At 35.0% G+C, this 15,165-nt stretch overlaps 1 protein-coding gene across 7 annotated transcripts in view; it reads left to right on the top strand.

The window, feature by feature from the left end:
- PEX5L (peroxisomal biogenesis factor 5 like) overlaps positions 1 to 15,165 on the top strand; it is a 320,090-nt gene that overhangs the window by 29,459 nt on the left and 275,466 nt on the right. Inside the window, exon 2 of one of the 7 annotated variants that reach the window (XM_072807510.1) lies at positions 373 to 397. The exons of 5 other annotated variants lie outside the window; for them this stretch is intronic. The gene's annotated coding sequence lies outside the window, so the exon portion shown is untranslated. Of the gene's footprint in view, positions 1 to 372; positions 406 to 15,165 lie in introns of all 7 variants that reach the window. One more of the 7 variants, XM_072807509.1, reaches the window with a different exon arrangement.

The raw sequence follows: 15,165 nt of genomic DNA, 5'->3' as shown, positions 1-15,165 counted from the left end.
GGATTTATTAACTTCATACACTGCAATTTACTTTTTGATGTACAATGCCACAACCACTATTAAATTTTATATTATGGCAGGTATTTATTAGATAAGGAACTGCTCTCTTTAAAAAAATGTCTTTCACTTTTCCACCACTTGGATAATGCTGCAGTTTAATTGAAAATTAGTCTAGTCAATCTGCTGTAGGCTCCTGAGAAATAATTTGTGTGAATAACTACCACCAGGAGCATCCCCAAGGAAAAGCTTTCATCAGGGCTCAGAACACTTTCTGATGATTCTAGTAATTACCTTTCTTTGAGTTACTGGCTCACCAGTATGATTGTCATAAAGTGCTTTGCTGATTTTCTTTCATGCCTCTTGCTTTTATAGATCCCACAACAGAAGGAGAAAACTGGTGAGGACGTGAGTGTTTATTAAGTACTGCTTTGCATGCAGTGTTTATTGAAATGTTTATAAAACAAACCCAAAAAATATTCTAGAATATATTCAGAGATGGTCCCAATTCATGCTTCTATGTCTCCAAAACAATTTTCTGTTTTCCTGTGATATGATTGTAACACGTAATGATTCCAGGAAATAAGGGACGTCTGGATGGCTCAGCAATTGAGATTCTGCCTTTGGCCAAGGTATGATCCCAGGGTCCTGGATGGAGTCCCACATCAGGATCCTCCCAGGGAGCCTGCTTCTCCCTCTGCCTATGACTCTGCCTCTCTCTCTGTGTCCTGAATAAATGAATGAAAGAATGAATGAATGAATAAAAATCTTTTTAAAAAAAAAAGATTGCAGGAAACGTAACTATTGCCATGTGTCCTAAACATATCTTAGTAAAACAAATGTTATTTAGTTTAATTGCCCCTGGAAACAGAGCCAGAAATAAGAACCAGAGTTCCAGTAGTTTATTTAGGATCTAATCCTAAGAATCAGGAATGAAGGAATAGTGAGAGTGAAGTAAAGAAGAGAAAAAGTCAATGTAAGTATATTCCATCACTATTGGGAGCATTAGGATCTCAATTTTACTGGGATTGTGATACATATATAAAATACTTTCCAGATTTCTCCATCCAAAGAACAGGAAGCTGGGAGACTTACCCACTAGCTTCTGTTCAATACTATACTGAATAAAAGTGGGGAGAATGGGCATCCTTGTCTTATTCCTGATCCTAGAAGGAAAACTTTCAGCCTTACATCATGGAGTATGATGTTAGCTGTGGGTTTGTCATATATAGCCTTTATTAGGTTGAGTGATATTCCCACTAAAACCACTTTTTTGAGTTTTTATCATAAACAGATGTTGAATTTTGTCAAATGCTTTTTCTGCATCTATTGAATTGATCATATGATTTTACCCTTCAATTTGTTAATATGGTATATATCACATTGATTGATTTGCATAAGTTGAACCAACCTTGCATGCTTGGAATAAATCCTACTTGATCGTTGTGTATGATCTTTTAAATTTATTATTCAATTTGGTTTGCTTTATTTTGCTGAGAAATTTTGCATCTATGCTCATCAGGGATATTGGCGTATGATTTTTTTTTCTTGTGGCATCCTTCTCTGGTATGGATGTCAGAGTAATGCTGGCTTCATAAAATGAGTTTGAAATTCAGAGTTCTCTGTTCTTCTATTTTTTCCTCTGTTTTGAGAATTATTGGTATTAATTGTTCTTTTAGTGTTTGATAGAATTCACCTGTGAAGTAATCTGGTCCTAAACTTTTGTTTGTTGAGATATTTTTGATTATTGATTCTATCTCCTTACTGTTAATCTGTTCGAATTTTCTATTTTTTCATGATTCAGTCTGGTAGGTTGTATGTTTCTAGGAATTTATCCATTTTTCTAGATTGCCCATTTTGTTGACATATAATTATTCATACTAATCTTTTATGATCCTTTGTATTTCTGTATCAGTTTTAATATCTCTTCTTTCATTTCTTATCTATTGGAGTCCTCATTTTTCTTGTGTTGTTGTTGTTTTTAATCCATTCAGCCATGCTTCCAAATTGTCATGTAATTGGGATCACAGAGATGTAATTTCTCCAGACTGACTTCTCTCATTCAGTAATAAGCAATTGAGCTTGCTCTGTGATTCTTTGTAGCTTGATAGCTCATTTATTTTTATCATTAAATAAGATTCCATTATATATATATATACCACAAAGTACGTTTATTCATTCATTATTGAAGGACATCTTGGTTGTTTCTGGTTTGGGGCAATTATAAATAAAACTGCTAAAATATTTATGTACAGAGTTTTGGGTGCACATGTGTTTAACTTATTTCAGCAAATACCTACAAGTGCAATTGTTGGATCATATAGTAAACTTATGCTTTACCTTTGTATGAAACTGCCAAACTGTCTTCCTAAGTGCTATACCACTTTCCATCACCTCCAACAATGAATGAGAGCTCCTGTTGTTTCATATCCTTCCCAATATTTGGTGTTGTCATTGTTTTGGATTTGGAGGTGATATCCCGTTATTGTTTCAATTTAAAATTTACTGATCACATGTGATGTTGAGTAGCTTTTTGTATGCTTATTTATGTCTCCTCTCTTTTTTACTCTTGATTTGATTAACTGAGATTTATTATTTTGTTCATCTTTTCAAAGAAGGAACTTTTGATTTCTTTGATTTCTGGTTTTGGAATTCATTGACTTCTCACTTTTTTTTCCTTATCTACTTCCTTTCACTTAAACTGCTCTAGTTTCCTTGGGTGGAAACTTATTCATTATAGACCTTTTTTTCTTTTTTAGTATAATTATTCAATGCCATAAATTTCCCCGTAAGCATTGCTTTTGCTGTATTCTACAAATTTTAATAATTAGTTTAAAATATTTTTAAGGGGATCCCTTAAAATATGAGGGTGGCTCAGTGGCTGAGCACCTGCCTTCGGCCCAGGATGTGATCCTGGAGACCAGGGATCGAGTCCAGCATCGGGCTCCCTGCATGGAGCCTGCTTCTCCCTCTGCCTGTGTCTCTGCCTCTCTCTCTCTCTCTGTCTTTCATGAATAAAAAACACAAACACAAAAACAAAAACAAAAAACCCTTTAAAAAAATAAATGAACTGAACTGCAATAGTTCTAGGCTGATATAAACTCTTTAAAAAAAAAAGAAAAATATTTTTAAAATTTCTTTTGTGACTTCTTTCATCAACTTGTTATTTAGAAATTTATTGTTTACTCTTCCACTATTATGGGATTTTTCCACTATTTTTCTGTGCACCGTGCTCTGAGAGCATACTTTGACTCCTATTTTAAATACGTTAAGATGTGTTTTATCATCCAGAATGTAGTTTATCTTAGTGAATGTTTCTGTGTGAGTTTGAGAAGAATGTGTAGTCTGCTGATGTTGTATGAAGTCTTCTATATATGTCAATTTGATCTAATTGATTGATACTGTTTAGTTTAACTGTATTCTTACTGCTTTTCTGACTGAAAGATCTGTCAATTACTGAGAGAGAGGTGTTAAAATCTTTACAATAGTGAATTTGTCTATTTCTCTTTGCAGTTCTATTGTTTTTTACCTCATGTATTTTGATACTGTGTTGTTTGGTGCATGCATATACATTAAAGGCTTTGATATCTTCTTATAGATTTGACCCCTTTATTCATTATGCAATTCCCCTCTTTATCAGATAATTTTTCTATTCTGAGGTCTGCTTTGTCTGAAAATAACTATTCCAGCTTTCATTTATTAGTGTTAAATGGTATATATTTCTCCATTCCTTTACTTATTAATCCATCTACATATTTATATCTACAGTGAGCTTCTTGTAGTAAACAAATGGTTGAGTATTTTTAATCTGTTTTTAACAATTTCTGTCTTTAAGTTTTTAACAATTTCTACCTTTTAATTGGTATATTCACATTTTAAGTAATTATTGTTATAGTTGGATTAATATCTGTCATATTTGTAACTCTTTTCTATTCTTTTCACTCTTGTTTGTTTCTTGTTTTCCCCTCTTTGCCCTCTTCACTTTTATTTGAACATTTTAATTCCATTTTCTCTCCTCTTTTTAGCATGTCAATTATATTGTATTAAAAATTTTTAGAGGTTACCCTAGAGTTTGCAATATACATTTACAAGTAACCTAATTCTATTTTCAAGTAACGCTATACTACTTCACAGATAGTGCAGGTACCTTATAATAAGGTATTTCAAACTCTTCCCTCCTATCCCTTGTAACATTACTATCATTTATTTCAACCATCTGTATGCTATAATCACCCAAAACAGTTGCTATCATTGCTTTGAATAAATAATAATCTATTAGACTAAGAATCATAAAGGTGTATGTCAATTATACAACAACAATAAAAAAGAATTAGAAAAATAAAACATTTTGCTTCACTTATTTCTTCTGATATTTTTCCTTTCTTTATGTAGTTCTGAGTTTCTGACCTATATCATTTTGTTTTTCTCTGAAGAACTCTTAATAAATCTTGTAGGATAGGAGTAATGGTGAATCTTTCAGCTTTTGTTTGTCAGAGAAAGTCTTTTATTTCTCCTTCACATTTGAATGATGATTTCACTGATACAATTTTTAAAAATTTTATATTGCTATTTTTTAAAAAAACTTTAATATATCACTTTACTCCCATTTTCTTTGCATGGTTCTTGACTAGAAGTCTGTCATTCTTATATTTGTTCCATAGGTAAAATGTTATTTTTTCCCCCTCTGGCTTCTTTCAAGATTTTCTCTTTGCTTTTGGTTTCTGAAGTTTGAATATGATATGTATGGATGTAGTTATTTTCTGGTATTAATCTTATTTGATATTCCATGAGCTTCCTGGAATCTATGGTTTGGTATCTATCATTAATTTTTAAAAATGTATAGCCATTGTTATTTTAAACTTTTCTTCTATTCCTTTCTTTCCTCTCTTTGCCATATTCCCAGTATATCTAAATTACCCCTTTTCCAATTGTCCCATAGTTCTTGGATATTATGTTTCTTTTTTAAAAATTATTCTTTTCTCTTTGTATTTCAGTTTGGAATATTTCTACTGACATATCTTCAAGGTCACATATTCTTTCCTTGGCAGTGTCCAGTCTCTTAATGAGCCCATTAAAGGGATTTTTAAATTTTTTAATAATTTTTCTAGCATTTACTTTTGATTAATTCTAGAGTTTCCATCTCTTTGCTTACATTATTAATCTGTTCTTATATGTTACCTACTTCTTTTTTCCCTTGGAGTCTTTGTATATTAACTATAGTTATTTGAAATTCCCTACTTAATAATTTCAAAATCTGTGCCTTATCTGAGTCTGTTTCTGATGTTTGCTCTTCATTTCAGAATGTACTTTTCCTCATTTTTTAACACACCTGATAAATTTTTGGCAGAAGCTAGACATGCTATATTGGGTTATGGGTGCAAATAATTTGGCTTTTGGTGAGATTTTATGATAATCTGCCTCCTAGGAGATAGGCTGTATTTATTTGATGTTTGCTATAACTGTAGCTGCCATAGGCTTCAGTTTCCTCTAGTTATCATATGTTTGTTTTGTTTTTATTCTCCCTTGCCTTTACGTTTAAGTAAGGTCTTCTTAAATTGAGTCTATGTCTTCTGGTTCTCTTAGTTATAATCTACTGATATAATACTGGAGTCCTGTTGATGTGATAGTAAGGTTTTATATAGGAAACATTTTCTATAATCTTATGATGAAATCTCATTTTTCTAGTAGGCCTAAGTCCCTAGGCTTTGGTCATGCTTCTTTTTTTTTTTTTTTTTCTCTCCTTTCTCCTTTACCAGTAATAGGAAGGCTAGAGGGAGCTGGATGTGGCCAAGTACCCCATCTTTAGGTCAGATAAGACTCTGGTAATATAGTTTCCCTTAAAGGGTAGGCTTTTGTTATAGAGAAGCTCTGGGAATATTTCAACATGGTTACTTTTTCTTTCCCCCTCCTCTAAACACAGAAGGGATTTTTTCTCTCCTCTTCAAGGCAAGAATCTGGTGAGATTGCTGGAGGTAAAACCGATGAACATGTGGCGGGTGGGGGGGGTCTCTCTAATACTAGGCCCCTAGGAGTTGTTAACTTTCAAGCTAATCCATACCCAGTCTCCAGAAATTTATCAAAATTATCATGTGAGTGTTCCTACCCATCTGCCTCAGATAAACTGATTTCAGCTGTGATTCTCTGTATTCATCAGCCTTTTTCAGATTTGAGTGTGGCAATTTACTCTGTAACTTCAGTTCTTTGATGGATCTAAGAAAAGTGATTGCTTTTCAGCTTCTTCAGTGTTTTTCTTGTTGTGAGCATGGGAGTGACAACTTCCAAGCTCTTTACATGTCAGAGCTCAAAAAACATACTTTAACACCTTTATTGAATTATATTTCATATATTATAAAATTCACCTATTTCAACTGTACATGATTTTTAGCAATTTGACTGAGTGGTGCAACCATCACTGTAAGTCAGTTTTAAAGTATATTCATTTCCCAAGTTGGGGAATATACTCTTGATAACTCTAACCCCCTCATAGAAATCTTCCCACATGTCCAGACCTATGCTGATATTCTCCAAAGTTTTATTCTATCTGATAAAATACTATTTGCTGGAACTCTCCTTTCTCTCAGTTTTGTTTACTCTGATATTAAATTTGGAGTTAGACGATTCTCTGTTACCACTTACTATCTTTATCATCTTGGCAATTTACTTAAACTTTGGAGAATTTCCTGAGGAAAGACAGCAGATATTATTTATCCTGGTATTTGCTGCAACTAGCAAAATAGTGGGCACATAGGTGATGATCAATAAATATTTGTGAAGGTTTGAATCTGGAATTGTTTTGTTCATGAAATAGTGAAATTGGACAAGATTAGGAGGTGTGTTCATGGATCCATGTATACAGTTTTTAAGGATATAGGAATGTCCTGATACTGTATAAAAAATTGGGGGGAATAGCCTTCATGAGATTTTCAAAGGATTTAAGGCCCAAAGGAGTGAAGAGCAATGGATTACATAATATTCAGCTGAAACATTCTGTTGGTCAATATATACTGTATTTTTTGTTCCTGAGGATTTTTGTAACCCAGATATTATATAACTGAGAGCCTTTTGGCATTAGGCTCTAGTTATTAATAAGATTTCCTATAATACCACACACCTGAATTTGTACAAGCACTGGTAAAAGGTAGATTCTACATTCTAAGATGATAACACTAGTTTGCTTGAATCTAAAACTTGGTATCCCACTGCCTCTAGCACACCATAAATAGTGAAGTTGAAGGACTTAAGGGAAAATAAATGACAAGTTCTGCAAATCAGACTCTGGTTTAACTTATCCAAATAGCTGCATGTATGGAAGAGGTAAAAATGAGAGTTTCAGTTTGCCTAGTCAGACCCAAGAGTCAGGCTCCAGTTAGACCTGTTTATCAGTTCAAAGCAGGAAACAGAAAATAGAACAAAGGTTCATCTCTTAAAACACCACCATGAGTTAGGTGACAACTTTTCATTTCTTACAAGGCAAGCAGGTAATTTAGCAAAGAAGAGGGTGGACAGAAGAGGCAGGTCTGCTGTGGAGAGAAGCTGCTGAAAATTTCCCTCCTTCCTATCCTGGACATTGGAACTTACTTTGATTGATAGACTGTCGTTCATCACTCAAGCATGATTTTGCCTTGAACATAACTTGAATTTGATGAATGCTTTGTTGTTCCAATAAATGCTTTATCATTCTTGCCGTACATAACCTTTCCTCAGGCCAACTTCTGTAGCATTTCCACATCTCCTCACTCAGCCATGAAGTCATTGCTAACAGACTCTTGACAGATTGGATTTATGCTTAATCAAAAACTTTTACTCACTCATGCCAAATACATACACACACATATGTATGTATACATATATACAAAATTATATGCATATACACACACACACACATATATATATTACTATTGGGTAGTCAATAAATATTTATCAAATTAATGAACAAATGAATAAATAAATCATTGCTGGCTTAAAGCATTTAGCTTAATGGAGTGACTAACACTTCATCGTGCATTATATCTATTTACATCATTTTTCCTCCTTGCCCCAAACCACACATAGTAAGATACAGAGCAGTAGGAGCATAGGATAGGGACAGATATTTAGGGTTATAAGACATCAAGATCATAAGAAGAAATTTTCATTGCCTGAACCCTGAGATACCAGGAACCATAATGAAGTATTATCTCCTAGCTTGTGATGATAGTCTGGTAAAACAGATAGAGCATGATTATATTTTTTTTCAGAGAAGTTAAAATCAAATGAAAGTAACAAACTTGTCCAAAGTCATAAAGCCAGTAAGTGATAAAGCCAAGACATGAATCCAGTGCAAATTCCAGTTTGGCACACAGCTAGCCTTCATTTTATGCAGGGCCTATTCAGACTGAATCTAGGGCTTCATCCACAGAATTGTCCAAGTTGGTCCACAGAAATAAAGCAAAGGAGAGATGTTTTCTAGTTTCTGGCTGCATTGGAGGCTACCTCTGAGGACTGAGCTGAGATACAGTAGATACCAAAGACTTCTGACTCATGAATTTTATGCTAAAGAGTCTTGCAAATCACCTGGGAGTTTAGTCACACTAAGAAAACCACTTGGCTGCTGAACCCACAACTGCTCCTCATTTTCATTTGACATTCTTAATTAAGACTGATTTGCTAGTAGTTTGTAGGGGGTACGTTCTGAAATGAACTTAATCATAAATGGATAAGTCATTAGTACTCTAGGAGAGCTTTCTACCAATCTGTATGGCTGGTAGAAGGACCAGGATACAGAACAGAGTTGGTGGGAACTTCTTCCCCAGAAAAATGTTATTTTCCTTGATAAATCAGGATCAAAAGCCTTGGCCAATATTTACCAAACCACAAAGTCACTCGTGACATGTGTTTAAGATGTAAATCCCAGATAGCCCTCCCTAAAGATTCTAACTGCATAATTCTTTGATGTAGATCAGAGAAAATCTGTTTTTAAAAAAGCACTGCAGTTGATACTGATGTAGGTACTTGAGCTTCACTTGACAATAACAGGCCAAATCTATAAGAAGAGAAGTCAGTGTTCATCTAAATAACAGAAATTTGTAAATAATATAGAATTACATTCAACAGAGATCATATAGATATAATCATATTAATATTTGTAAACCTCTAAGGTTTCATGGGCCCACAAGTCATGAAACATGAAACAAAAGCAGTCAACTTTTTGCCTGGAAAACTGGGGGAAGAAACTAAGCTTTCCCTTTTGACAATAGTTCTACAACTTGACTTCCACAGTTCTTTACAATTCAATTAATAAAATACTTTTTTTTAAAGGCCATGACCACAATTTTGTTTTATTCCAATGGATAACCAAACTTGTTCACCAAGTTCACTAAAAGCATACATACTATTCTTTCAGTGGCAGCTAAAGAAATCAATACAAGATGTGTATGTAGTCAGGACTCCTCCTTCCCGGATACCAGCAGAGGTTACTTTTAAAGCCAGGTCTTCCCAGAGTTGGGTAAGCAACGAACAGGCTTTTTCCATGCCGCCAGCACACTGCGACATGAAGGAGAGCTGCATGTTTTAAGTCAGAGATGGACAAACTCTTTCTGTAAAGGGACAAACAGTCCGTGTTGCAAGGATTCAAGTCCGCTATTGGAGAACAAAAGCAGCCACAGAAACGACATGAACGAATGCACATGTCTGGGTTCTAATAAAACTTACTGGACACTGACATGTGAACTTCATGAAACTTTCACATGTCACAAATATTTTTCTTTTGACTTTATTAAAAAAACATAAACACCATTCTTTGCTCGCGCACTGTACAAAAAGTGGGTTTTTCTGGCCTATGGTCCATAGTTTGTCAACTCCATGTTGTAAAGCTCCTTTGAAGTTTCTCTTGCAAGCTCTGGGCAAGTGAGGTCTACAAATCTTGTTGAACTTTATGAACCTGTTAAGTCAGCTTCAGGTTTAATATGCCCATCAGTTTTGAAGAATCCCATGTTTAAATGTGTATGTTCCTGGTGACAAATCCTGGGTTAAGTCCCAGGTGTCAAGAATCTGAGAAGACTGGTTCTAGGATCTACTTAGGGTTTTAAGATCGTTTGAAACAAGATCAGCTTCCAACAAACCAGCTTCCCTGGGCAAAGGCTTCAGGTGTTCTTCTGTGACGCTAGAATCAAAACTCTCATGGTCCTAAAATCCTTCAGGAAGATTCTGAAAGCATAGATTGAAACTGGACAAGGTAAAGGTTGTGGCTGGTTCTGTTCTTTGGTGCTTTTTTCTGCACATGACCTGAAATGCCAACAGACTTGAGACATCTTTGTTTTCATATTGCAACTGCTCTCTCCATCCCAGAACACTTCTCCACAGCATTCTTTCAAGTCTTCAGGACTGGAAAGGCTGGGGGTGGAGTGGGGGAAGGACTAGTAATTCCGTAAGAGTAAGGTACAAAGGATCTGGAGTGTTTTCGTCCTTTCTTTTCAGCTTGGAATCCTTAAAAAGGGCTATGTTTTCTATGGTTGGGTCGTAGGAGTCAACAAATTGGCCTTCAACAACCTGAATCGTCAATGAGCATTTCCCCACAGACCGGTAGCCCAGGATCGCGATCTTCCAGGACTTGAACTGCGGCATCTTGGTGGCCTCCTCAGCCCCGGGCCAACCACATCAACCACGGCAGCGGCCGCACCATGGCATAAAGTACTTTTTTAGCATCTACTACATGCTGGTACCCAGATCTCTGCAGGAGAGAGAGAGAGAGAGAGAGAGAGAGAGAGAGAGAGAGAGAGAGAGAGAGAGAGAACTGGCTAATTAACTAGATAATTCATCACAAATTACTTTTGTGATAATTGTGGCAATTGTTTTTCAATTTTTTATTTGCAATGTACTCTTTTTATAAACCATATATATTATGGGGCCACCTACCTACAGGTATTCATAAACCCTATACCACTGCCAGAAGTGGTCTCTGAGGACTTCTTATAGGGCTTTAGATAGTATGAAACATACTATCAAGAAGGGAGAGAACAGGAAAACAACAAAGAGAAGTAATGAAAGTACACAATAAGTCAATAGAAATAAATCCAAATATATTAATGACATTAAATATAAGTAGACTAGTTTCTGCTTCTATCCAAGATGAAGTAAGAGAAGGAAAAGGTTTACTTTATTCACTTTAAACACTAGAAAATCAGAAAAAATACATGAAACTGTGGTTTTCAGGCATTGGACACAAGACTATGATCCCAAGAAGAGGAAAACATTCACTATTGCACCAGATTACTGTCTAGAGACAATTTTCATGCTGCATGTTTCACAAAGAAAGGGAAACCCAAACAGAGCCCTTTGGTCCTGCTGAGCAGGGGAGGCAGACATTGAAGTTTGGAGAGGCCAGAGTGGCTAAAATTTGTAGTAAAGAGAATTATAAATAAGAGAGCTAGAGAGAAGAGAGAGAGAGAGAGAGCTCCAGAGATCTGCTGAGTCTTTGGTTGAGTCTTGAAATGCATATATGTGAGAGGGAAAGAGAGTGTTTTAAGAGGATCCCTAAGATGCAGCAATTTGGCAGGATGTTAGAAAGAGTTGCAAAATTGTCATGGAATCCTACTTCTGAAAGATGCTATATACATCCACATGTCCACAGCTACACTTTTTATAGTGGAAAAACACTGAAAAATATGTCTAGATATTAGGTAATAGTTGTATAAGCTGTGTTGTATAAAATAGATGACAATCTGGGGTCTTTGAACCCAAAGAATCCATGAACTCTGTTGCTGTAAATTTTGAGGACAAATGTATTTTGGGGATATTCAGTGGTTCTCAATCCTATACATATTAGAATCATCTGGGGGGATTATTTTTTTTTAGTAACGATGATATGGCCCCACTCCTGATTAAGCAAATCTGAATTTCTAAGGATGTGATCATCTTTCTCAAGCCCCTGTGTTACTCTGGAGCACACTGAGGGATGAGACTCACCAGAACAGAAGCACCATCACTTAAATCAAACTCTCAAGGGTTTTTCATTTAAAATAAAATAATTACTTTTATAGATAAAAATAGTATGAAATCATTTAAAAAGGCTTATTACAAAGATTATGAACAACATGGTCAAATACTTATAATGTTGAAAAAAGTGCAATGCTAAATTGTATGTATACTGTGATTATTATAACTACCTGAAGCACACATATAAAAGTAGAAGTACTGAAAGAGGGCACCTGGGTGGTCCAGTTGGTTAAGTATGTGCCTTCGGCTCAGTCATGATCCCAGGGTCCTGGAACCGAGTCCCACATCAGGTTCCTTGCTCAGCAGGGAGTCTGCTTCTTCCTCTGGCTATGCCCCTCCCCCTGCTTTTGCTCTCTCTTTTTCTGTCAAATAAATAAATAAAATCTTTTTTAAGAAAGTATGACAAAAGATTGCCAAGTGTAGTTTTAGTAACTCACGAATATTTTCTTTCTTTATTTTCCAAATTTTTGGGTTAATATTAAGGGGGGGTGTCTTTGAAGGACACCCAGCAAATGGTGAGTAAGGAGACCCTAATGGATTGCCCTCTTGTGGAGCCCTACAGTATCCTTGACTTCCTGACATTCCCTTTCAGACTCAATATGCCACTGAGTCATTGAATGGTACTGTCTTGTTAATAAAACTAAAAATGAGATGGCCTAACTTAAGGGTTTCCCTATAGGATGTCTACTTCTAACCTCTGCTCTTTGCCATGACTTTTAGTCTTTCAGATTTTCCAAGTCAGAAGTTCCAGATTCAACATTTTTTTGGAATCACTATTATAGAATAGCTATTTTTCTTCCCTGAAGAGACCTAAATTAAAAGATGAACATTTGGGATCCTAAACTCTTTTCCCACAGAATGTGGAAAATCTCCTTGCGTGGAAGCTAGAAAATAGCTGATGCTAACCATAGAAAGGCACAAAGCATGCAACTTTTAACTACTGCAAGACTAATAGACTGATTATAACCTCTTTCCTGCTGGGCCCTAAGAACCTGCAGGCATTCTTTTTCAGAAGTTAGATAATAGCCCCTGTTGTTCCTTCTTTTAATTTCATAAAATAGCAAATCCCTATAGTCCCTAGTGATTTAGCCAAGAAAGCAATTATAGGAGATTGCTGGATCCAACTGCTTTTCCCCAATAGATTTGAAGATGAGAATGTGTATGTTCATTATTTCATTCTTCCAAAAAGTCAATCAAACTGCTTTGTAAGTCATTGCATACTTCCTGCAGGCTCCTTCCAGAATTCTGGTTGGGAAGCTTCTTAAAACAGCTAGTCCTATTATATTAGGTCTCCTTTGGTTGCAAATGGCAGAAACCCCTCCAACTACCTTATGGATAAACAAAAAAATGATGGTAGGCACTACTTAATAGCTTACATAACAAAAAAGTCTAGAAGCAAGTTAGATGCAAGATGTCATGAAACATCTCTTTCATTATCTCAGCTATACTTTCCTCTATGTTAACTTTATTCACCACAGGCTCCCTCTAAGTGAAGGCAGAGATGGCTGTTCCTACCTAACTCCAGGCTCATGTTGTGCTTGCATGTGAACAAAAGGAAAGAGGTCCTCTCTCTCCCAGCATCTGCATGGGGACTCTGTAAAAAGTCTGGCCCTACTTAGAGCACACACAGTCTGTATGTAGGGCAGCTTCAACAGATACCCCAATAATTGGCCAACCTAGATTAGATGCCTATTAATACAAATCAAGGATGTGTAGTTGATGGTCTCACCAGTGGAGGGAACACTTTATCTCCACCATAATGTATATCTAAAACAAGACTTATACGTTTAAAATTATCAAGAGCAAAGGAGAAAGAGAATTTTGGTTGAAAAAAATAATTTTAATAACTTGTCACTAACTGACAGAGATAATACAATCAAGAAAAAGACTTAGAAAAATATAAAGGGCATTAAAAACTGAGACTAAATAATCACATTATTGGCTTTCAATTCTCTTTATACTTTACATTCCTCTTTGAGTACCTATTTTATGATGGTTTGCAAAATCACCATGCCTTTAGAATTTTTTGTTTCTTCTCAAAGCATATATATTTATGATATACATATATTTATTAAACCAGCAACACAAACATAACACTAAATAAAAATAAAGAAAATATCTGTCCATAATCTTAACCTCACAAGGAAAACCCTTAATTCAAACGGAAACTTGTGCTTTATTCTTATTTCTCTTCAGTCTTTGTCAAGGCATATTATTATAGTCTAATAAAAATTTACATAGAATTTCACATTCCTGTTTTAAACGCAATGTATCACAAAGATTTCCATGTTGTTACATAACCTTTATAATCATAATTATAATGCCTGCATAATATTTATTGATTAAATATTCACTACTTCACTTAACCAGTTACTAATGCTAAATATGAAGTTATTTTTCATTTTTAAGATAAGTACATTGCAATACACATATTTCATTCATGAAGCTTTGTATTCTTTTTAAACTTTTTCCTTAAATTCCAAGAAATTGAATTGTTGCGTTAAAGTATGAACAAATTTGATGATGTGATTCTTGCTCCATATTGCTGTGCTGATTTTCAAAATGATTCTGATTTACTTGAAATATAGATATACCATTTTATGATAACTACACCAACATTGGATATTATAAAACTTTACCATAATCCCTGGCTCCCTAAACCAAAGTAATACTTCCTGATCCCCTTTGTCACTTTCTATCCCCATATTCTGCTTGACTTGATTTTATCCACTACCCTTTTCACTAGCATAGACGATATTTGCACTTTGATTTTAGCTCTCCTGTCATGCTGTCAATATAAACATATGCTTGATTAAGTCAGAATTTTACCTGTTTCGTTCATGCTGTATCACTATTATCTACAAGAGTCCATGGAACATAGTAGTATATCAATAATGTTTTCCCTGAACTTGTTTTTTCTTTATAGAAGTATAATATACCCAAGTAGAATGTGCAGATCATAAACGTACAGTTCAATGAGTTTTGATAAATGTAATCACCATGTAACCAATAGCCTACTAAGATCTAGAATATTTCCATTACCTTAGTTCTTAGTGCTTACTTCCGGTCATTACCCATTCCACATTGAAAACCACTGTTTTTATTTCTATCCCCATAGATCAGTTTTAACTCTCTTAAACTTTATATAATTGGAATTACACTGTATGCACTTCTCTACATTCACTCAATATGTTT

Source organism: Canis lupus, chromosome 31 (genome assembly GCF_048164855.1).
Source record: "Canis lupus baileyi chromosome 31, mCanLup2.hap1, whole genome shotgun sequence".
Taxonomy (NCBI): domain Eukaryota; kingdom Metazoa; phylum Chordata; class Mammalia; order Carnivora; family Canidae; genus Canis; species Canis lupus.
Note: the sequence above shows the minus strand (reverse complement) of the source record. Positions and strands in the feature narration are given on the sequence as shown.